The sequence below is a fragment of the Pseudochaenichthys georgianus genome, chromosome 6, assembly GCF_902827115.2.
Source record: "Pseudochaenichthys georgianus chromosome 6, fPseGeo1.2, whole genome shotgun sequence".
Taxonomy (NCBI): domain Eukaryota; kingdom Metazoa; phylum Chordata; class Actinopteri; order Perciformes; family Channichthyidae; genus Pseudochaenichthys; species Pseudochaenichthys georgianus.
This window is the reverse complement of record NC_047508.1, coordinates 1,572,922-1,597,658: the sequence shown is the minus strand read 5'-3', so window position 1 is coordinate 1,597,658 and position 24,737 is coordinate 1,572,922.

Here is a 24,737-nt window from a genome sequence, read left to right as displayed (position 1 = left end):
ATTTTAGGCTTCCCATGGTTGAAAAGACATAACCCTCACATTGACTGGCGTTCTGGTAGGGTGAAGGGGTGGGGAAGAGAATGTAATCATACATGTTTGGTTTCACCAGGAGAAGTTGAAGGGCTGTCTGTAGGAAGGGTTACTTCAGGTAGTGAGGTGGAGACGAAGGAAGTAACTCATGACCATGCCTCTGACTTACCAGACCTGCCCAATGTTCCCTCCTATTACCACAACCTGAGGGAGGTTTTCAGTAAGACTCGGGCCTCTACGTTGCCTCCTCATCGACCTTATGACTGTGCAATTGACTTACTACCGGGTGCCCCCATTCCCAAGGGACGTCTATACTCAATTTCTGGTCCTGAAAGACAATCTATGACGGATTACATTGACTCATCTCTGAAGGCGGGCCTCATTCGTCCATCGTCATCTCCTGCTGGCGCCGGATTTTTCTTCGTGGGTAAAAAAGACGGATCCCTCCGACCCTGCATAGACTACTCTCCCCTGAATGATATAACGGTAAAAAAACAGGTACCCTCTCCCCCTCATTTCCACTGCTTTTGAACTGTTAAAAGGAGCCAAGATCTTCACTAAACTTGACTTGAGGAATGCCTATCACTTGGTCAGGATAAGGGAGGGGGACGAATGGAAGACTGGATTCAATACCCCCAGTGGCCACTATGAATACTTGGTAATGCCATTTGGGCTAACTAATGCTCCTGCTGTATTTCAGGCTCTTGTGAATGACGTGCTCAGACAATATTTGAATCATTTTGTGTTTGTCTACCTGGATGATATATTGATATTCTCTCCTGATGAAGAGTCCCATGTTCAGCATGTCCGCCAGGTCCTCCAAGGCCTTCTGGAAAACCAACTATTCGTGAAGGCGGAGAAATGTGAATTTCACAAGACCACTGTCTCATTTCTGGGCTTCATCATTGCTCCGGACCAGGTCAAGATGGATCCAAGCAAGGTCAGTGCTGTCGCAAATTGGCCCACACCCACCAACAGGAAGAAGGTACAGCAATTTCTCGGTTTTGCTAACTTCTACAGACGTTTCATAAGACATTTTAGCTCCATAGCTGCACCTCTCCACTCACTCACCTCAACCCATGTTCAGTTTTTGTGGACTCTACAGGCCGACAAAGCTTTCCAGGAATTGAAAAGACGGTTTACCTCTGCTCCTGTTCTCATCACTCCTGATTCACTACGGCAGTTTGTGGTGGAGGTGGATGCTTCCAATGATGGAGTTGGGGCTGTGTTGTCACAACGTTCAGCCAAGGACAGCAAACTTCACCCATGTGCTTTTCTGTCATGTAAGTTAACACCTGCTGAACGCAACTATGATGTAGGCAACAGAGAACTTTTGGCAGTCAAATCAGCGCTTGAGGAATGGAGACACTTTCTGGAGGGGTCAGAGCAACCATTCATAGTCTGGACGGATCATAAAAATCTTGAGTACATCCGAAAAGCTAAGAGACTGAACTCACGTCAGGCAAGATGGGCTTTGTTCTTCACTCGTTTTAACTTTTCCTTGTCATTTAGACCCGGTTCACAAAATGTCAAGCCAGATGCACTCTCTCGTGTTTTTGATCCTGAACCCTCGGCAAAGGAACCAAAGCTCATCCTTCCACTAAACTGTGTGGTTGGAGCGGTAACTTGGCCAATAGAAACAGAGGTGAAACGAGCTAACGGTGTGAGCCCGACACCTAGGGGTTGCCCCCCAAATAGGTTGTTTGTTCCTCAAACTGTGCGTCCTAAGGTCATTCAATGGGCTCACACCTCGCTGCTCACCTGCCATCCTGGGGTAAAAAAAAACATGTACGTCATCAAGCAACGGTTCTGGTGGACATCTATGGAGAAGGATGTCAAGGAGTATGTGGCCGCCTGCACCATCTGCGCCAGGAATAAGACCTCTTCCAGGCCCCAGATGGGTCTGCTCAGGCCGCTGCCTATCCCCAGTCGGCCCTGGTCCGACATCTCAGTGGATTTTGTCACCGGACTGCCAGAATCCAAAGGTAACACCACCGTCCTCACGGTGGTGGATAGATTCTCTAAAATGACACATTTTATTGCTTTGCCTAAACTGCCATCGGCCAAAGAAACGGCTGAAGTGTTGTTGCACCATGTTTGTCGTCTCCATGGTTTTCCCAGGGACATCGTGTCAGACCGGGGTCCTCAGTTTGTCTCCCGTTTCTGGAGGGAGTTTTGCAGCCTCATCGGGGCCTCTGTCAGCCTCTCTTCCGGCTACCATCCCCAATCAAATGGACAAACGGAGAGACTGAATCAAGAACTGGAAACCTGCCTCCGGTGCCTGGTGTCCCAAAACCCAGCTTCTTGGAGTAAACACCTCACGTGGGTAGAATACGCCCACAACTCATTGCCTACCTCTGCCACCGGATTGACCCCGTTCCAGTGCGTCTACGGTTACCAACCTCCCATGTTCTCAGAGACAGAGAAAGAAGTCATGGTTCCCTCGGCACAGAAAGTGTGGCTATCCACCAGAGACTTGCCCCTGAACGTAGTCTCTAGGAAGCTGGCACCAAGATTTGTAGGCCCATTCACTGTGGAAAAGTGTATTAACCCTGTGTCTGTTCGTTTGCGCCTGCCTAGATCACTCAGAGTCCATCCAACATTCCACGTAAGCAAACTCAAGCCGGTCAAGGAAAGCAAAATGGTTCCCGCTTCCAAGCCCCCCCCTCCTCCCAGGCTCATTGATGGAGGTCTGGTCTACACTGTCAAGCGTCTGCTGAAGGTCAGAAAACCAGGAAGGGGTCAGCAGTTTTTAGTGGACTGGGAGGGTTATGGACCGGAAGAGCGGGAATGGATCCCGTCTAGCTTCATCGTGGACCAGAACCTGATAAAGGATTTTTACAAAAGCCATCCTGAACTCGCTGGGCCGTCCGGAGCCGTCCGTAAAGGAGGGGGTACTGTGGTGTCTAGACAGTTGTGTTAAGTTAATTTATTTAGTTCAGTCCTTTTGTCTTTTGCCTTGTCTTGTGATTTCCTGTTTTATTTTGTAATAACCTTTCCCTCTCGTTTCAGAGCATTCCTGCCCTGGTGTGTTTTTCCCACCAGTGTGATTGTCAGCCCCTCCCTTAATTGTTGCCACCTGTGTCCCCTTACCTAGTGTGTATATATAGTCTGCGTCTCCCTTTGTCTTGTGTCAGTTCGTCTTGTCTCGTCAAGCCTGCCAGTCATCCCTTGATCGTGTGAAGTATATTTTTGATAGTCATGTAGATGTTTTTTGGTTTAGAGTTTTTGATCCTCCAAGTGAGCGTTTTGTGTTTTGACCTTAATTAAAATACCTTGTTAATTCTGATCTGTTTCTGGTGTTGTGCGTTTGGGTCCTGAGCCTCGTGACATTCTTAACACTGTACGCTTGCACTCAGATATATTGCTGCTCAGAATTATTCTGTGTGCGCTCAAAACTTTTGTGCAACAATCCTGTCAAAATCCCTCAACCAATAGGAGGCCAGGTGTCCTTGCAGATGCGTTCGCTTTACTTATCACAGCGTCCCGTCAGGGGGGTTACTCTTTAGTTTATAAACTCCAGCCCTCCACGGCTTTATAACATGTACTTCACTTGTTTGATTTACAACTTTTTTGGGGGGGGGGGAGGAAGCACAGTTAGTATATATATATCAGCACCTTACATAATAGCTACGTTCAGTGGCGTACTGGGACTAAAAATCAGCCCGGGAATCTCGACCGGCCCTCGTTATCGCTAGTAAATTGTCAACGGGAGGAGGGGGCAGCGCCATATAGAGAGCTCTGGGAGGGGGGATTGCTAGTGAATTTTCCGACCGGCCCACTTCTTCCTCCAGACTGTTGTTCTGCTCCAGCACTGTTGTGCTACGGCTTGGTTCGGCCCGACGCGAAGCGGAGTGTCGACAACCATATTGTATAGATATTCGTATATCACGGCCTGAAGTGAGCTATTGCATTTATAAAACGGTTGCCACGTGTGCTGGCAATGTGAAAGAAAAATACACACTCCAATTTAAATAGTTTTTATTATTCAAAATAAAATAGTCCCTCCGTTGCCTTCTGCACAAAACATAGTGTGAGGTGGTTGCTATGCAACAACAATAACAGCTAGAGAACATAATAGACAGACAGCATTGTCGTTGTTTAGGTGCTTTTTTATCTGGAGATAGGCACTTCTCAATCCACTCCTCCATAGTAAGGCCACCCCGGAGGTCGAAGTTAACCTTAAATGTTTCCATTTTAAGCTTTGTTAGTTAGTTAGTTTCGTGACGGACGTAATGTAACCTTTTGTAACCATATGGTTGTAACGGTTCTCAGACGCGGAGGGATACTGACTTGTGAAAAGTAACTACAATTATACCCGGGATATACGCTCATTATATCACGACTAAGAAACATCAGATTGCATGTACTAACTGTGCTTACACCCCCCCCCAAAAAAAGTTGTACAGCGAAGTGATGTACATGTTATGTTATAAAGCCGTGGAGGGCTGGAGTTCATAAACCAAAGGGTAACCGCCCTTACGGGACGCTGTAATAAGTCAAGCGAACGCACCCGCAAGGACACCTGGCCTCCTATTGGTTGAGGGATTTTGACAGGATTGTTGCACAAAAGTTTCGAGCATGCACAGAATAATTCTGAGAGCAGAAAAAGTTTCGAGCGCGCACAGAATAATTCTGAGCAGCAATATATCTGAGTGCAAGCGTACAGTTTGAGCACAAGCAGAGCAAATCTTAGTGCAAGCAGGCACTATTTGAGTGCGAGGGCACTATTTGAGTGCGAGGACAGAGTTTGAGGGAAATAAATATATAAAGTATGCTCTCAAATTTAAATACCACGCTCTTGAATAAAGATAGGGAATAACCCCCATACCTTGCCAGCAATGCAGAAGACGGTCACAAACAACGGGTGCTTTTAGACCATCTCATTTTTAATAGAGATGGCGGTGGTGTGTACGGTGGCCCTGAAGTGCAAGACACCACAGCATTTCAGAAAACACCACAGCATTTCAGAAAACACTACAGCATTTCACAAAACACCACAGCATTTCACAAAACACCACAGCATTTCAGAAAACACTACAGCATTTCAGAAAACGCCACAGCATTTCAGAAAACACCACAGCATTTCACAAAACACCACAGCATTTCACATTGGACGGAAAGGGTATTCCTTTAGGGAGAACACTTCTTGTTTGTGATTGGACAGAGCCAGCCAGAGAAGCACTGCTGTGATTGGTTGTTTTTGCTGCCAGTCAAGAAATGACGCTTCGTGATTAGCCCAACACATCAGCCGTTAGCTCAGCTGTTAGCACACACTCAGAGCTCACAGCTCCTCATATCTATTCAGAAACTGGACAAAAGTTAAACATGTACAAACCACAGACTGTCTGTCATTTCGAATACAGTCGCTGCTTTATTTATGTCTGTATGACGTTGTTGTGAGCGTGGACGGAGCAGCTACAGGTTAGTTTAGCCTGATGGATCCGATTCCGATAGGATTTACATGGAGATACGGCCCGCCCCCTCTCCAGCGTCTTGTTTGAATGACAGGAGTAAACACAGAATTAATGCTTTATTAACTCATGGTTTTTAAGGGGCTTATCTCCATGTAAATACTATGGTAGACCACCCAATATTCGCATCGCTCTAATCGCTGGAGTTTCACCGCGGCTGCTCGAGTTTCACCGCGGCTGTCAGCTGTGTTTGCTCCTGTCAATGCTGTCATTCAAACAAGAGGCGCTGGAGAGGGGACGGGGCGTATCTCCATGTAAATCCTACAACAAAATGAACATATTTGACCGTGATTAAATTGTAATACACATTTCAAAGTGATGCCGAAGTAACTACATACTGATAAAAGTTAGTAAAAACCATGAATTAACGCTTTGACAAGTCTGCAGACAAGACGGCAGGCGAAAAGCTTTTAAAATGCGTGTTTTCTGAATCGGATTCATCAGGCTAAACTAACCTGTAGCTGCTCCGTTCACACTCACAACAACATCATACAGACATAAATAAAGCAGCGACTGTATTCGCCATGACATAGACAGTCTGTGGTTTGTACATGTTTAACTTTTGTCCAGTTTCTGAACAGATATGAGGAGCTGTGAGCTCTGAGTGTGTGCTAACAGCTAACGGCTGATGTGTTGGGACCATACCTTGTGGGACCATGGTTGGGACATATTTCGCTGTCCGGTGTTGACCAATCACGAAGCGTCATTTCTTGACTGGCAGCAAAAACAACCAATCACAGCAGTGCTTCTCTGGCTGGCTCTGTCCAATCACAAACAAGAAGTGTTCTCCCTAAAGGAATACCCTTTCCGTCCAATGTGAAATGCTGTGGTGTTTTGTGAAATGCTGTGGTGTTTTGTGAAATGCTGTGGTGTTTTCTGAAATGCTGTGGTGTCTTGCACTTCAGGGCCACCGTAGGTGTGAGTTAAAGCTTATAGACAAAAAGGCTGTGACTTTCTTCCTCTCAGCTGCACGGCTGCAGCCACCCAAACGCAGGGAGGTATTTACACACACACACCCCCGGCTGCTGCTGGAGCCGTGCTCACAGAGGCAATGGAGGGAAATATCTCTGGCTGCTTATTTTTAACTGCTGTGTTTGGCCGCTGAAACCCCCAGAATTCGGCGATTTGTTCAATACAAATCTTTACATTGCTTTTAAACAGAAGTTCCACTTTACTGATGCCTTTCTTTAAAGGAATGGTATGCTCATGACACTCATTTTTAAATAATTATCATCCGATAAAACAGACCAGTCTCTGCCAGTCTCTCTTTTTTTTTTTTAATCCGATGACATTATCAGTGATTTTAAACTGATTATATACCGAAATAACATCAACACTGTGGGCGCTGCCATTTTCCGGACGTGACGTAAACCATGCGTTTGGTTTTCGAAGACACGTTGATCTCCATGTTATTTACTGTAGTTTCTCTCTTCAAATATGCCTCACTGTATCGCGAAATATTGCCACAATTCTGATAGGAACAATCCACGGAATGCTCGGTTCCATCTGTTGCCAAAAGGTAAGCGTAAGAAGTACATTCAGAGGCAGTGGCTAGCGAAATGTGGCCGGCCCGAACCGAGAGATTTAAAGGCTCATGTATGCAGCGAACATTTCAAATTTCCGGACCACTACTCTGAGAGTATGATAAAACATAACATGGGATTTATGGAACAACCATTACTTAATGGAGATGCAGTACCATCGGTCTTTCTGGTGTCATCACCGACCAGGACACCAGTTCGGCCAGTTGAGAAATCGCCCTCTGCAAGTGTGAAGCGACGGAGGAGCAGAAGTAGTGCTCGGAGTAAGAATAAGGTATGTTATAGCGCATTTCCATTGCAGCGGCTAGCCCCGTTTTAACGTCCAGGCCAGGACAGTTTTTGGTGGCCTTTCCATATAGCGTAGTACCGGCTAGTGTGTATTTTACCCCAGTTTTTTCCGGCCCCATAAAATCGTGATTCTATGGCCAGGGACAACGAAGCTGAGTATGCTAAACTAGAGAGGGAATCGATAGCAAGGGTGGTACTACATGCATACATATAGTATCTTATATCATCTTCCCATTATACACACATGCATTTCCAAACATTTGGACTACCTATGTTGCAAATGTATTTTTTTTTTATCCTTTATTTATCCAGGAATGTCCCATTGAGATACAAGATCTCTTCTTCTATTATCTTTTCAATTTACACACGGCATCTATTGCACGTCTGTCCGTCCTGGGAGAGGGATCCCTCCTCTGTTGCTCTCCCTGAGGTTTCTCCCATGTTCCCTTTAAACTGTGGGTTTTCTTCGGAAGTTTTTCCTTGTACGATGTGAGGGTCTTAGGACAGAGGGTGTCGTATTGTCATACTGATATGTATGGCTGAATTCCCCCATCCAATCTCTTCACATTGGTCAAAAGTTGTTCCTCTGCTGACGAGTCCGAACTGAAATACTCCACCATGTTTCCGTGTGTTGACAAAGTGAACGCATGGATGACGTCACGACCATCACGTGACTACTGAAAATGGCAAACATGGCGGCGGCCAGACGGAATATACAGGTCTTGATAAAAAAGAGCTATAAAATCATTATTTACCGGGGAATATCGCTGATTTCTTCAGGGTATGGTTTAAACATAACGTTTCACTAAATACTGAAGTTTTGATTAATTATCTAATGAGTGGACCATTCCTTTAAGGTCACTCTGAACATGAGCTGTGCGTGCTTGTATGGCACTTCCGTCCTGAGCAGCACACAAAGAGGAAATCAGCCAGGGCTGAGTCCCCAGACACTGATTCCCTGGTTTTTTTTTATCCCCAAATGTTCATTAACCAAAACAAAATACAGCCGTTCAGCTTCACAGATAATTTTAGGATACCGTCAATCACAGATTCTGGTAAGGCAATGTCCAAATGTGGATTTGAAATTACACTTACCAGTCTCTGAAGATATGTTGGTATCCTGCCGACAACGCCAATTTGTGGAGGAAACTTCTGTGTAGCAATGCTTTGGGAGTCACCGACTCATGAAGGAGACACAGGACGAGCAGGAGTTCTGATGTCAAACACTGAGATTTAATACAAGCATCGGCCGGAGAAATTCACATCACAAGTCACACAGTCAAAGGTTCTGACTGCACGGGTGGTTTGCCATGTCAAATCTGAATCAGCCTCTCATCTTGACAGACCTTTCAACCAGTTTACAGGGAGTCAACCCACATATTGGGGAAGGCATCTGTGAACACCTGGATGCACTGAATCACTTTATCTGACTCTATGGCTCTTGTGACCGAGAGTTGACCGGTCATAAAACTGATAATGGCAGCAATAGCTGAGACTTCCCATTCCTTAAGACAGATAACAGACTTTGGCTTCGTCGTAAACGTCAACAGGCCGAAAGGTCAAATATCTTAAGTAAAGCCAAAATTATTCCCTCACAGGGATTATGGGTAGTGTAGTGTCTTCGGCCATCCTAAACTGAATTTTTTCCGGATATCATATCGCATTAACAACACCACATCTGGCATCACAGAGATCTTCTGTTACTGTCCTTTCTTCTTAGAGGAAGTACAGAAACACGTAACTCTGGATTTGTTTTAATGTTTGAGGTGCAATAAATTACACAGCAGCTTTTTGGCAGGTTAAAACTATTATTTTCTGCCTCGCTCATGAGAGTAACGGCTTGCGAAATTACAGCCTCGCCTACTGATTTCAAATGCGTGCTCTAAAATGATATTTATAAATGACTATTATCATTATTATAAGCAAGACAATAAATGTCAAATATATGTATTTGAGATACGTTCATAACAAACGTAACGTGGGAGAAAATACGTTTCTAGCTAAACGTAATTGAGAATGCAGTTTAGTTCTGTGGGAACGTAATTTTTAGGAGACAGGGTTGCCATAATACATTCTGACGAAAAATACAAATTATTATGAATACAAATAAAATAAAAGAAGCCTCCCGTGAGTTACTACAAGCTATAAAGTAGATTTTAAAAACATTTTATAGAATAAAAGCTCAGTGCAGGACGTTGGAGAAATGCGTGTGTGCACCACGACAAAGGAGCCTCATTCACTTTAGATTGGGGTTGTTTGCGTGGTGCTAACACGTAAATGTAACAAAGTTCGTGACTCCACCACGCAATGCGGTGTTAAGGAGTCGTGGTGGAGTCACGTATTCTGGTGAGATCAGGTTGTTTAAAAAATGTTCTTACTGATGTATATTTAAAAAATTGTCTTAATGCACATTTAAACAATGTTTAATAGTACAGTTTGTTTTCTAAATGTTGCTTATAATGCATTTGTTCAAAAATGTTCTTACTGATGTTTTGTTTTTTTACAGTAGCTGTATTTATGTTGACACTGCCTTTTTAAATAAAAGTGTGTTTGCATTAAATCCTTTCTAAATTGTTTATTGCTTATTTTGCATAATTTTCATAATAATGCATAATTTAAGCATATGTCTGTAACCCACAGAACAATACATATTTTATGTTGATTAATTAATAATGACGTTTTAGATATTTTCAAATGCTAAATTGAGTTGTTGTATTGTCAATCAAGTAATCTACTGGCAACCCCCTAACCAGAATTTTACTGTGAATCATTTTTTACAGTAATAAACTGAAATTGTTCAACAGTATGAATACTGTAGAATTTCAGTATATTGCTGGCGTCTCTGCTGCCAGTATTTTACTGTTAATTGAAAAAATACAGCAGTATACTGTATTTTATGTTTACAGTAAGAGGCTGTAAAATCATGTCACGGTATGAGTACTGTAGTATATATACAGTAAAGTACAGGTGTCTGTGCTGCCAGCACTTTACTGTTATTTGACAGGAACATTTGTTACAAGTACAAAGTACAAAATGTAATTTCAATGTTTTTTTCCTTCATAATTGTACATTGGTTTTAATGTTATCGACTAAGGTACGGTGGCTGGGAAGGGCAAACAAGAATTACAAAGTGTGAAACACTTTAACAAAGCTTGAGACAAATTTAAAATTTTATAAAACAAAATTACATTAGCAAAACACTTTTACCAAGGACACAATCATTTAACATTAACAATAAAAAATTAACAAGTCCCGAAACACATTTGTTTAATCACTTTTACAAACTAGAAAATAAAACCGGAAAGAGAATGTCCATCATAGTGGAAGTGACGAGCAAGTGATTGACTCAAACATTTTTCAGCCACCATACTATGGACTCATTTGGGCATCTTGACTTCAATATGACTGAAATGTTGCAATATTGCAAAATGGTTTATTTTGAAAACATTTCTAATCACCCAGCTGCACACCATACGAATATTTTGTAAACTTACCTGCATGGTCAGGTGTCTTTCATTACTGGTGTACTTTGACTGCAGACACTCACTGCTGGAGAAAATAAATGTCTAAAAAAAAGAAATCACATCTAGTTTCAACAACTCTGACATTAGCTGGCATGCAAGCCTCTAGTTTTAGGAGTTAAACTGGCATTCATGGCCAATAAGCCATAACCAGTGGGTTGATTTGACATAAGATACGCTACATTTTAGGGATGGGTATCGTTAAGGTTTAAACGGTGGTACTACTTTTATCGATACCGCTTATCGATCCGGTCTTTTAACTGTTCTTTTGGAGAAAAAATAAGGTAAACTAACTAAACAAATTGTGAACAAAACTAACATTGCTTTTTATTTAAATGAAATACATAATATTTCACATCAAAAGAAACAACAATATTTTAACAAATGGTATTTCAATCAGGAGAGACGGTTTTGATGTAATAATACATATTTATTGCGCAGATGCACAAATGAATGTAATGGTCATTTTGGCGATTAGGCCCCGTTGTGCAGGAAGTATCATTCGGGAGGGTAGAGCCGATCCGATGAAACCCCCCTGGGGTTTAGACACTGGTGGTGGTGAATGGATAGTTGGGTCGGTCTGAAGAGGAGTGGTTTAGCTTGACCCTAGATTCAGCGGGACAGGAGGTGAAAAGGGGTGGAGGAGGGTTGCGTAGAGTCACCTGAAATGACATCTGTCAGAGGGGAAAGCGCAGATTTAAAAGGTTTGACAGAGCGTGATGAATATTATTGGGAATAGAGCGAAGTGATTGGTTAAGCTGAAGAGTGACACCCCCGGTCACTTATTGAGAGGAGAGAGGGTAGTAACATGGAAATATAAATACATGAAGAGTAAAGACGGTCTTCCTGGTTGAACTTGCGCTGTGCTTCATTAAATAATCTGATGACAGAATTGTAAAGAAAATAGCTGAAACTTTAACAAATAAATAATTATTACATTACATTGCATTTAGCTGACGCTTTTATCCAAAGTGACTTACAATAAGTGCATTCGACCAACAAGATACAAACTTGAAGAAAACAGAATCATATAAGTACATCAGGTTTCATAGAGCCAACACATTTCAAGTGCTACTCAACTGGCTTTAGAGAAGCCAGTCCTTTCTTAGTATATAAGTGCTTTGTTAATAGTTCTATCGCTCGAGGTGGAGTCGAAAGAGATGAGTTTTCAGTCTGCGCCGGAAGATGTGTAAGCTATATGAAGCTCAGCGCAAGTTCAGGCAGGAAGACCTATCACTCCGTATTGCTCGTCATGGCAATACTCGCTCCCTCCACTAGATGAGAGGGAGCGCCACTCCTTAGCTAAACCTATCACTTCCCTCCATTCACAAGCGTAATTATCGCACCTGTTAATCCCTCTATATATGTTCTCCCTTTTTCTATCAGCTGTCTTCCAGGTGTCAACGCGCAAGCAGCAGCAGAGCTTCGTCCCAGCTCCAGGCATTATTCATCAGCTCCGCAGTCTTGCGGATTAAGCTACAGACGGCGTTCCCCAGTCGGCTAGCGGGTCCAGCCGGCCACCCCGCAAACCCGGACGCGGGCGGGAAAGACAAGGAAATCGGGGTCCACGGAAGTTCCTCCGGGCTTAATGGAAATGGGCTACTTCACGCAAACAATTGACGCACGCCTTCAGTCTCTCGAGAGGGCATCACTGGCTCAAATGCGGCGCTTCCGGCTTCACGTGGAACGGTCCTCATCGCAGGCGAAGCTTTACCCATTCTGGCTTCAACCACAACCCCTCCTGCAGGCAGGCAGGCAGGGCTTAAGCTACATCCCATTGAAGTTACTTCCTCCCGCGCCTCACCTCTAAAACAGGCGTCAGGGTAGCGCTGGCAAAAGGCAGTTGCAACAAATTCACGAGATGTTTCGTTATTGTTATGACATTTGGTCATGCAGAACGAGATCACTACCCCTTTAAGAGAGGGGCATGGCGCGTGCATGTGTGCGTGGGTATGGTAGAGCGAGCGAGCGAGCGGGATACATGTTTTCTAGAAGTAAACAAGGTAGCAGAAAAAGGAAGGTCTGTGATCTTGCGAATCTATCTCGCGGAACAGAAGAGCTAAATAAATGCAACGACCTCCCAAGAAGAGCTCGCTCTCTCCAGTCTTTCCGATAAATGGGTTATTAAACCCGAAGCGTGTTGCTTCTGCCCTGGGAGACGACAGAGAGTCCACTATGCATTGCTACCTTTAGTTCAGGGTTAAGGTGAGTTCCAGGCAGTGTGGGTGTAACGTGTACAGTATGGAGTTTCAGTAAAGTATTAATTGCATTACTAATGCAGTTCGGGTAATTACTACCCATTGCAATGCTCAGTAACTAACGCAGTTTCAAGCTTCAACACAATATTACCTGAAATGAATGGTGTGTCGTAGGGCTTCTTCTCCTCAATGACAAGTCGCTGCACATTATCCTGTTTATGACACGACCAGATACTAAATAAATTAGGAATTCACTCCCAATATTAATTTAATGATTATTGACTAAATGATCGTATTTTTCTCTTTTTTCTTCCCCACTAAGAAATGTTACGTTTCTCGGTGCACCAACGGCTGAATCTGCAACAACAACATCTCCTCGGCAGTAGGGGTGCAACAACTAATCGACTTAATCGATCAAAATTGATTACCAAATTAGTTGCCAACTTATTCAGTCGTCGATTAATTGGTGATGTCATCACGTGTGTTTTACGCGCAGTTAAGCTCCAAAGTATTGGTCTTTTTATCGGTACCGGAGACATCTATAATAGGCTATATGTTTGCTATAAAAAAAATAAAATAAAAAAACCTTATATCGCAGTCTTAGTGTTTCAACTCGTCTATGATGTATTTGTGATCAGACGAGATCTCTCTCCTGATTTGTACACACACGCAGCTGCTACATGCAGCGGAGCACACTGCGGAGGTGGCGGAGAGAACGCGCTCCGAGGTGTGGGTAAAACTTTACCCGTCTCGATGTGGAGTTGCTCGTTGCAAAGTGCAATAAGTGTTTAGCACGTAGGGGCGGTAACACGAGCAATTTGTCTAAACATTTAGCAAAAGTGCTCCAGAGGGAGGAATGCACCGGGTTCGACTGTCTTTCTAGCAGCTCTGTAGCCCCATCCACGAGTAATGTTTCCACGTCAGGTGTTATGTATGCTAGCAGCAACACACGGAGTAACTATATTATACAAACATGGGTTAATGATTAGAGGTAACAGAGTTATTTATTTGTTAAATTTTCAGCTATTCTGTTTACAGTTCTGTCATCAGATTATTTAATACGATTTGTTAAATGCTCAGGGCAATCTCGATGACAAAGGTCAATGTTCCCCCTTTCTACGCACGGAGATAATGTAATCTTAATAGCGTGCAGGCCAAGGCTGGCTCTTCAAAGCAGATATTAACGACGCGCTTTAAAGTTCCCATCATCCGTTCAGCGGAACTCTTTCAGCCTGAAGCAGCCAAGTTAGGAGAAACTACGTGTGCACCGGCATTCGGGTAAATAATATTAATAGCTGTCTCTCCCCAGTTCAAATCACCCACTGCTCAGGGGGATCTCCTCATGCGTTGCCTTTACGTCATCTAGTGTTCAAATACAACATTACTAACTATAACTCCGCTCAACTGGGAAAGAGAAGAAGAAAGAAAAAGAAAGAAGAAGAGAATCCTCCAGGAGCACAGCGTTCCTAATCATGGGGAACTATAGGTCCAGTCACACACCTGAGTTCCTAGGCATCACATCAAGCTCACGGTATTAACGTTCCTCTAACCAACTGCGTGCATCCACATAAACGTCTTCAACGACAGTCGCTCTTCCTCACCGGGCAACCGTACTTTGCATGCGGATATTCTTCGGCACGCATCATCTCCCGTTCCTGGACGTGGCATCCGCCGGCCTCACGACGACCGCGTTTTCCCCGACTTAAGGACGTGCACTGCACATCCTCCGCTTTGGGGGGGATATCTGCATGAGATCATCCGCATAGCGGCACACTCAGATGTTCACTATTGCTACACATTTATTATCACACTCGCTGGATCTAACACTAGCGTCTCTCCATCATCCTCACTCAGATGATGGAAGACGTCTTAATCACTCAATCAGTGTATCAGCATCTATGACTCATCCTGGCGCACTTAACTGCTATTAAGCTATACTATATCGTGGGTCATGTCTCAGCATTTAACTAAGTGTACGTCTTTTCTGCATGCATCCTGCACTTCATTCATATTCTCAGGTTTATGCTCACTTGGCTCGCGTCAATCCAGGTTAGAGATGAACTTTTATTAATCCCTCATGGGGAAATTATTTCTCTGCATTTGACCCATCCTAGTGTTAGGAGCAGTGTGCTGCCATTTTGAACGGCGCCCGGGGAGCAATGGGGAGTTATGATATTCATGCATCACTGTACTCCAGCTAACAGCTTGTGCTTACTTATTTACATCTCCCTCTTCGCCTGGACATCGGCTCGTGCTGCAATCCAAGAGCTCTTCAGTTTACCGATGGTAAATAATGCATAACTGGTGGTGGCGTCTTAATAGCATATCAGGGCTTTCGTTCAGATAGGCGCAGCCACCTCTGCTGCAATCAGGCATTTCTCCCTCATCCCTGCAACTCGGACGGTGGTCCTCCTCCGCCTTCACATCCCACATTCGCCGGACATCAGCGCGTGCTGGCTATCCAAGGTCTCTCAAACACTAAACAAAATGGTAATTATGCCTATACTGGTGGTGGTGGTTTCATAGCACGTCAGCATACGTGTCACTGTGTTCATGTTTAACCCTGCACGTCAGGTTGTGACCTCCGGGTCTGTGTTCATGTTTAACCCTGCACGTCAGGTCGTGACCTCCGGGTCCGTGTTCATGTTTAACCCTGCACGTCAGGTGGTGACCTCCGGGTCTGTGTTCATGTTTAACCCTGCACGTCAGGTCGTGACCTCCGGGTCCGTGTTCATGTTTAACCCTGCACGTCAGGTCGTGACCTCCGGGTTCGTGTTCATGTTTAACCCTGCACGTCAGGTCGTGACCTCCGGGTCCGTGTTCATGTTTAACCCTGCACGTCAGGTGGTGACCTCCGGGTCTGTGTTCATGTTTAATATTATTGCCATATCTAACCCTGTATGCCAGGTAGTAAACCTTCGGGTCTGTATAAATGTGTCCCTGCTAAGTTCAGGTTGCCCCGCACGTTCAGGGTGCCCCGCACGTCCGGGACGCCCTGTGCGTCCAGGATGCCCTGTATGGCCAGGGTGCCCCGTATGGCCGGGATGACGCACGCCTTCAGTCTCTCGAGAGGGCATCACTGGCTCAAATGCGGCGCTTCCGGCTTCATGTGGAACGGTCCTCATCGCAGGCGAAGCTTTACCCATTCTGGCTTCAACCACAACCCCTCCTGCAGGCAGGCAGGCAGGGGTTAAGCTACATCCCATTGAAGTTACTTCCTCCCGCGCCTCACCTCTAAAACAGGCGTCAGGGTAGCGCTGGCAAAAGGCAGTTGCAACAAATTCACGAGATGTTTCGTTATTGTTATGACATTTGGTCATGCAGAACGTGATCACTACCCCTTTAAGAGAGGGGCATGGCACGTGCATGTGTGCGTAGTGCTGCGTACCTGGACTCACATTCAGGTTCAGGTCCGGACTCAAGTCCAGAGGTTCAGGTTCAGGTCCGGACTTATAAGTCCGGACCTGAACCCATGGCTTGTGTCAAGTTGTGTGAGTAACTAAAGTGAACTTATTGTGAGCTAATTATCAATTGAAAATTAACTCATAATCAACTCAAATTCAAACTCATCAGGTTTATTGTGCTCCCTTCCAACTTGTGTCTACATTTCTCTACAAAGTACAAATGTGCCACTTAGTCTACAAATGACTTATGACAGCAACTACAGTGAACTACTACAAAGTTCAAACCTTTATTTCATTTACCAAACTAAAGTAACCAAACAGTCCCTGAGCTGACTGAGCCTAAATCCCTAAAACGTTGCTGAAAGGTAGAGTGTAGAGTAGACTATACGCATCACACTGTTACACACCTAATATACAGTATAGGCTACACTCTAGTGACTGTACAGTCAGAGTGTACTGTACTGTCTGTGCACCATGTATTTTCTACAACTCTACAATACATACTGTTAGAAATTAAAATCAATGTTGATATGGCGTAATTTTGAATTAAAAACACTAATTTAAATCACTTTTATTCTGAAAAAACCGAAAGTTCACACTATTAACTTAAAACTTTTATTCTGAAAATTCTTCACTTCCGGTTAGCATTAGCATGTGGCGAAATTCTACGTTTTCAAACCGTAAATCGAAGGTGAAATGACATGTGATGTTGTACACTGAGCACACTGGGATTAGCACTCATTTATTGACGCTGAATAACGTTTATCAGGGAATGTTTAAATAACCACAGACACCAGAATATACGTAAGTGCTAGTTTTTTTGCGAGTCCAAGTACCGGTTCCTGACGTTCCGGTTTTAACCGGACTTGAACCGAAACTTTTTACAAGTCCAGTACCGGTTCGGCGTACCGGTACGCAGCACTATGTGTGCGTGGGTATGGTAGAGCGAGCGAGCGGGATACATGTTTTCTAGAAGTAAACAAGGCAGCAGAAAAAGGAAGGTCTGTGATCTTGCGAATCTATCTCGCGAAACAGAACATTCAGGCAATCAGGCATTTCTCCCTCATCCCTGCAACTCGGACGGTGGTCCTCCTCCGCCTTCATATCCACATTCACCCGGACATCAGCGTATGCTGGCTATCCAAGGTCTCTCAAACACTACAAAATGGTAATTATGCCTATACTGGTGGTGGTGGTTTCATAGCACGTCAGCATACGTGTCACTGTGTTCATGTTTAACCCTGCACGTCAGGTTGTGACCTCCGGGTCCGTGTTCATGTTTAACCCTGCACGTCAGGTTGTGACCTCCGGGTCTGTGTTCATGTTTAATATTATTGCCATATCTAACCCTGTATGCCAGGTAGTAAACCTTCGGGTCTGTATAAATGTGTCCCTGCTAAGTTCAGGTTGCTCCGCACGTTCAGGGTGCCCCGTATGGCCGGGATGCCCTGTATGGCCAGGAACGACGCTTGGGAGGCATCAGTACGTCTAAATTCCCACATGTATTAACCTCTCATTTTCATCCATAGATTTCCACTGCATCCCACAAGGTAAGATGTCTTCACGTTCAGTACTTCATACTTCACTTCTTTTGGGGGTTCATCGGAAACGGTTCTTTCCCTTCCCGAATGATGTCCTAGGCAGGAAGACCTATCACTCCGTATTGCTCGTCATGGCAATACTCGCTCCCTCCACTAGATGACAGGGAGCGCCACTCCTTAGCTAAACCTATCACTTCCCTCCATTCACAAGCGTAATTATCGCACCTGTTAATCCCTCTATATATGCTCTCCCTTTTTCTATCAGCTGTCTTCCAGGTGTCAACGCGCAACCCTCCTCCACCCCTTCGCCTCCTGCTTCCAACTCAGGGCCAAGCTCAACCTTCTCCCTTCCAACCGGACCTAACCACTTATCACCACCACCAGGTCTAGACCCAGGGGGGTTCATCGGAAACGGTTCTTTCCCTTCCCGAATGATGTCCTACAAAACCTGGGCCTAATCGCCAAAACACATTTCATCCACCTGTTATAAACTGTCATCATTATGTTTCATTTATATAATGTGACCCATAATAAATATGTATTCCATACATCACGTCTCTCCTGATTGAACTGCTGTCCTGCTCATTCCACCATTTTGGAGCCAGGATAGCAAACCCACGCAGTGCGGGTGCAGCCAGCTGTTTGGCTGATGCAGAGCGGAGTGCACGTGAGTAGTATTACTGATACCCTTTCAATCACATTAGTATGCATGACAAGTGACAGGTGGTCCGCCCCCAATATGCAAATGAGCTAAGTCCCGCCTCACTTTGTTCGAGAGCCTTTGATGTGAGGGGTACAATTATGTTAATGAGCTAAGTCCCGCCTCCCTTTGTTCGAGATGCTTTGATGTGAGGGGTGAGGTGTCATCACACGTAGGTGTGAAATGCCCCCCTGTGTAGTGCCTTTTGCCGGCCAGAGGCAACACGATTGTCTGAATGACATGCCCGATTTTTTCTTCAGAAACAATTACAACGCGTTAATGAAAATACTTTGGCTTGCCGATTTCATTACTGTGATTGACCAGAGTCTTGTTGATAAAGGCATCTGCGAGGATGAACGGAGGATCCGACACGCTTCGGAGGCTTTTCTGCACAAGCTCAAAAACTGCAGACACCTCAAGGAGAGACTTGAAAATATCCTTACCGAGTTGTATGGAGGAGAAGAAGAAGACTAATTTTCTTTCTTCTTAATAACCAGCCGGGGAATTTTTTTTTTCCATACTTTGACTTTTCTTTAAAGTAAAATAAAAAAAAGTGGAAACTACTATGCAAAACGCTCTGTATATATTGATCAGAATGTAGTCAATACCCTTTTAATAAGTGTGGTGATGAGGACGATTGAAAACAGAATGAGTAGTGACCCCCATGTAAACAGAATGGCTGAAGTTTGTAAATTGGAAGACATTTTGGATATCGTTCGTTCTGGCAGTACTATTCCAGGACCACTTTAAATGTTTCGTTTACAATACTATTACTATATATGAAAGCAAAAATAAAACACATTTCCATTTTGTTATGGTTGTTTAATTGAAAACACAACATTCAACACATTTTCATAAAACATATTCATTTCATTTCAAACCTTTATTTAGACAGATAGGTCCCTTGAGATCATGGATCTCTTTTACAAGGGAGACCTGCATCAATTTAGTTCCACATGAAACATAAAAACAACATAAAAACAAACAATAGAGGACATCATATTTACATATTCACCAACACTTACAAACACCCATAGTGTCAGAAAGCATCTCGTGCAGACGTGCCTTAAAAACATTCAGAGAAATAAAATTGCTCAATTTCGACTGTAGGCTGTTCCAAGCAAGTGGAGCTGCGCACATAAAAGCCGTCTTACCTAAGACAGTCCTCACTCTTGGCACATCTAACAAGACCACATCCTGCGATCTCAGACAATAGCTGCCCGCAACTTTGTGCTTTACCAGAGAACAGATGTAATACGGGAGTTTGCCCAACATAGCTTTATAAATAAAAGTGTACCAGTGACTGAGCCTCCGTACAGAGAGAGATGGTAAACCTGCCTTGGTATACAGTGTACAGTGATGTGTAAGCGCTTTACAATTTGTGACAAATCTCAGAGCACTGTGATACGCAGCATCCAATTTGCTCAGGTAATTGGCAGGTGCATTCATATAGACCAGATCCCCAGAGTCCAGCACAGGTAAAAAGGTCACAGTGACTAGCCTTCTCCTGGCCTCAAGCGAGAAACAGGACTTGTTTCTGAAAAATAACCCTAGCCTAACCCTCAGTTTTTTAAGCAGGTTATTGACATGAAGTTTAAAAGAGAGACAATCATCAAGCCAGATACCAAGGTATTTGTAACAGGCAACAACTTCAAGTTTTGTTCTCTGCGTAGTTACAATATCTAAAACAGGCTCTGGTGTCTTTTTTGCTTTTGAAAAGAGCATTACCTTGGTTTTATCCACATTTAAAAGAAGCTTTAATTCAGAGAACTGAGTCTGAATAGTGTTAAAAACAGCCTGTAATTTAACAACAGCCTCCTTAATGGAGGGACCTGCAGAGTACATCACTGTCAAGGAGAGACTCTGAGGCATGAACTCATTTGCACGACTCAGATAGTGTTTTCAAAAATAAAGACTTTACTGGAATTTAGCACAGTAATCAAAACAAGGAAAACAAATATACTCTTTCGAGGAAAACTAGCAAGTGATCACTGAGGTAGATCCGTGGGAAGTCCGTGAGGTAATCAGGAACGTGGGTCATAGTAAGACAACGAACTGACAATGAACAGGAGGAAGCTACCACAATATATACACAGGTAAAGGGGACACAGGTGGAAACAATCAGGGCGGGGAAACAATCAAGGATGCAGGAGACAGAAAGGGGCGGGGAGCGTGGAGGCCTGAAATGAGAGGGATGATTAATTAAGGGAATAAACATAAAGCACAGGGCAAAGGGACATGACAAAACTAACATAAAGAATAAACTTTCACTATTAGTTTCCTAGACATGACAGTACCCCCCCTTCTAGGGACGGCTCCTGACGGCCCAGGCTCCTCTGAGTTGAGGCGGTCAAAATCCTCAATGAGGCTTTTATCTATGACGAAGCGGGAAGGAATCCATATCCGCTCCTCAGGACCATAACCCTTCCAGTCAACCAGTAGCTGTCGCCCTCTACCCCTTTTCCGACTAGCCAATATCTTCTTGACGGTGTAAACCGGACCTCCATCAATCATCCGGGGGGGGGGGGGGGGGTTTGGCGGTGGGAACCATAGCGCTCTCCTTCAAGGGTTTTAGTTTCCCTACATGGAAGGTGGGATGTACCTTCATGGACCTGGAAGCCGTAGTCTCACTGAAAACCGGGTTGATGACCTTGGTGACGGGAAAAGGACCCACAAACCGGGGAGCCAATTTACGGGAGAGTACGTGGAGGGGAAGGTCTCGTGTAGAAAGCCAGACTTTTTGGCCTGGCTGGTATACAGGAGCTGGTCGGCGTTTTCGGTCTGCTGCTCTTTTCACCAGTTGTGAATTCCTGCAGAGGATCTTCCTAGCCGCAGCCCACACGCGCCGACAACGCCTGACCAGCGCGTGGGCAGACGGGACCGTGACCTCCCTCTCCATGGCTGGGAACAGTGGCGGCTGGTAGCCATAAACACAGTGAAATGGGGACAGGCCCGTGGCAGAAGTAGGGAGGATGTTGTGCGCATACTCAACCCAGGTGAGGTGCTCGCTCCAGGAGGATGGATTCTGGGACACCAAGCAGCGCAAACAGGTCTCCAGTTCTTGATTTAGGCGCTCTGTCTGGCCGTTAGACTCCGGATGGTATCCTGACGAGAGACTGACCGTGGCACCGATGAGGCAGCAGAACTCCTTCCAGAAGCGTGACACAAACTGGGGGCCCCGGTCGGAGACAATATCCTTTGGGAAACCATGAAGCCGAAACACATTATGCATCATGACCTCAGCCGTTTCCTTCGCTGAGGGTATCTTGGGCAGAGCAATGAAATGTGTCATTTTCGAAAAACGGTCCACTACCGTAAGAACTGTGGTTTTACCTCTAGAGAGGGGCAGGCCAGTGACGAAGTCCATGGAGATCTCTGACCAGGGTCTGTTGGGAATAGGGAGTGGTTGTAATAGTCCTATTCGCGCCCTGGAAGAGGTCTTGTTTCGAGCGCAGACAGGGCACGCCTCCACATACTCCTTCACCTCCTTCTCCATGGATGTCCACCAGAAACGTTGTTTTATGATGAACATAGTTCTCTTGACTCCAGGGTGACAGGTGAGCAGCGAAGTGTGAGCCCAGTGGATCACCTGTGGTCGCTCGGCCTCCTGAACGAAAAGCCGGTTAGGCGGGCAACCCCTTGGTGCAGGAGCTCCAGCATTGGCTCGTATTACCTCCTTCTCTACTGACCAAGTCAGCGCTCCTACCACCCGGTTTAATTGGATGATGGGTTCCGGCTCCTTGACTGCAGGCACAGGGTCAAACAGACGGGACAGAGCGTCAGGCTTGACATTCTGAGACCCCGGCCTGAAGGAAAGAACAAAGTCAAAACGGTTGAAAAACAAGGTCCACCTAGCCTGGCGGGAGTTCAGTCTTTTGGCCTTTCTTATATACTCCAAGTTTTTGTGATCGGTCCAAACCACGAAAGGATGCTCGGCTCCCTCCAACCAATGCCTCCACTCTTCCAGTGCCAGCTTCACGGCCAGCAACTCACGGTTTCCCACGTCGTAATTTCTCTCTGCTGGGGAGAGCTTCCTGGACAGGAAAGCGCAGGGGTGAAGTTTGTTGTCCTTCTGTAGTCGCTGGGAGAGGACCGCTCCCACCCCTTCGTTGGAGGCATCCACTTCTACCACAAACTGACGAGTGGTGTCCGGCAAGGTGAGTATGGGAGCAGAGGTGAACATTCCTTTAAGCCGAGAAAAAGCCTCCTCAGCCTGAGGAGACCACAAAAAAGGCACTTGAGGGGACGTGAGGACATGAAGAGGGGCCGCAATAGCACTGAACCTCCGCACAAAACGTCTGTAAAAATTAGCAAAGCCTAAAAACTGCTGCACTTTCTTACGAGAGTCAGGGGTAGGCCAACAAGCTACTGCGCTAACCTTCTCTGGGTCCATCCTAACCTGACCTGGCGAAATGATGAAGCCCAAGAAAGTGACTGTCTCTGCATGGAATTCGCATTTCTCTGCTTTGACAAACAACCCATTCTTGAGCAGCTCTTGTAGAACCTGGCGGACATGTTGTTTATGGGTGTCAAGGTCAGGGGAGTAGATCAGAATGTCGTCAAGATATACAAAAACGAAACGGTTCAGAAACTCCCTCAACACGTCGTTGATCATAGCCTGGAACACAGCAGGAGCATTTGATAATCCAAATGGCATTACACGGTATTCATAGTGGCCTGAAGGGGTGTTGAAACCCGTCTTCCATTCATCGCCCTCCCTGATCCTGACTAAATGATAAGCGTTACGCAGGTCTAACTTGGTGAAAACCTTGGCTCCCTGAAGCTGCTCGAAGGCTGACGAGATGAGAGGAAGGGGGGTACCGGTTTTTAACCGTAATGTCATTGAGAGGTGAGTAGTCAATACAGGGCCTAAGAGACCCATCCTTTTTCCCAACAAAAAAAAAACCCCGCTCCTGCTGGTGATGAGGAAGGGCGAATAAGGCCTGTTTTGAGGGAGGCATCAATATAGTCCTTCATGGCCTCTTTCTCAGGTCCTGAAATAGCATATAGTCGACCCTTAGGAATTGTAGACCCCAGCAATCAGGTCGATAGCACAGTCATAGGGGCGGTGAGGCGGAAGAGTCAGAGCCTTGGATTTACTGAATACTTCACTTAAATCGTGGTAGCAGGAAGGGACTGAAAGAACATCAGGAAAATATATTTCTGGGATAGTTCCCTGCCTAACCCTCCCAGTGTTACCTCTTCTGTCAATCTCCGCTACCCGCTTAACACAGTGATCTCTGCAATTCTTTCCCCACCCCTCCACCCTCCCAGATTGCCAATCAATGTGAGGGTTATGAAGTTTCAACCAGGGAAACCCCAAAATGAGTGGATGTTGGGCTGAATTAAACAAGTGAAATGACATTGTCTCGTGATGGTTATCATCACATCTTATTTCTAAAGGCTCTGTTTGGTGAGTCACTTTAAACAACAGCCGCCCATCGAGAGCACTCGCTTCAAGAGGCTGGGGTAGAGGTTTAGTTTGTATGTCCAATCTTTTAACTAAACCCCAATCCATCAGACTTTCGTCTGCCCCTGAGTCAATGAGTGCACCATGAGTAACCACATTGTCTCTGATTTTTACCTGGATGCGGGTCAGGGTGCGAGGAGGAAAGTCAGAGGAAGAGATCCGGCTCACCAACGTACTCCTCTTTATTGGTGAGCCTCCTCTTTTACCGGACAAGCCGCTTGTGGATGTCCGCGCTGCCCGCAGTAGAAGCACAGGCCCTCCTTTAATCGACGCTGACGTTCTGCCATCGAAAGCTTGGCGCGGCCCAACTGCATTGGCTCCTCCACGGAGCCAGGGGGCGCTGTTGTCCGGAACGCAGGTGAGGGGTGACGGGGCCTCCAAGAAGAAGTAGTATCCAGCGGCGAGCGTCTCCTCTGGGGAGGCGGATCAACCGCATCCTTGGATTTATTCCTTCTCCTCTCCGTCAAACGATTGTCTATCCGTATTGCCATGGATATGACAGAGTCCAAGTCAGCGGGCAGATCGAGAGGCGCCAGCTGGTCTTGTAGGGAATCCGAGAGACCGCTGACA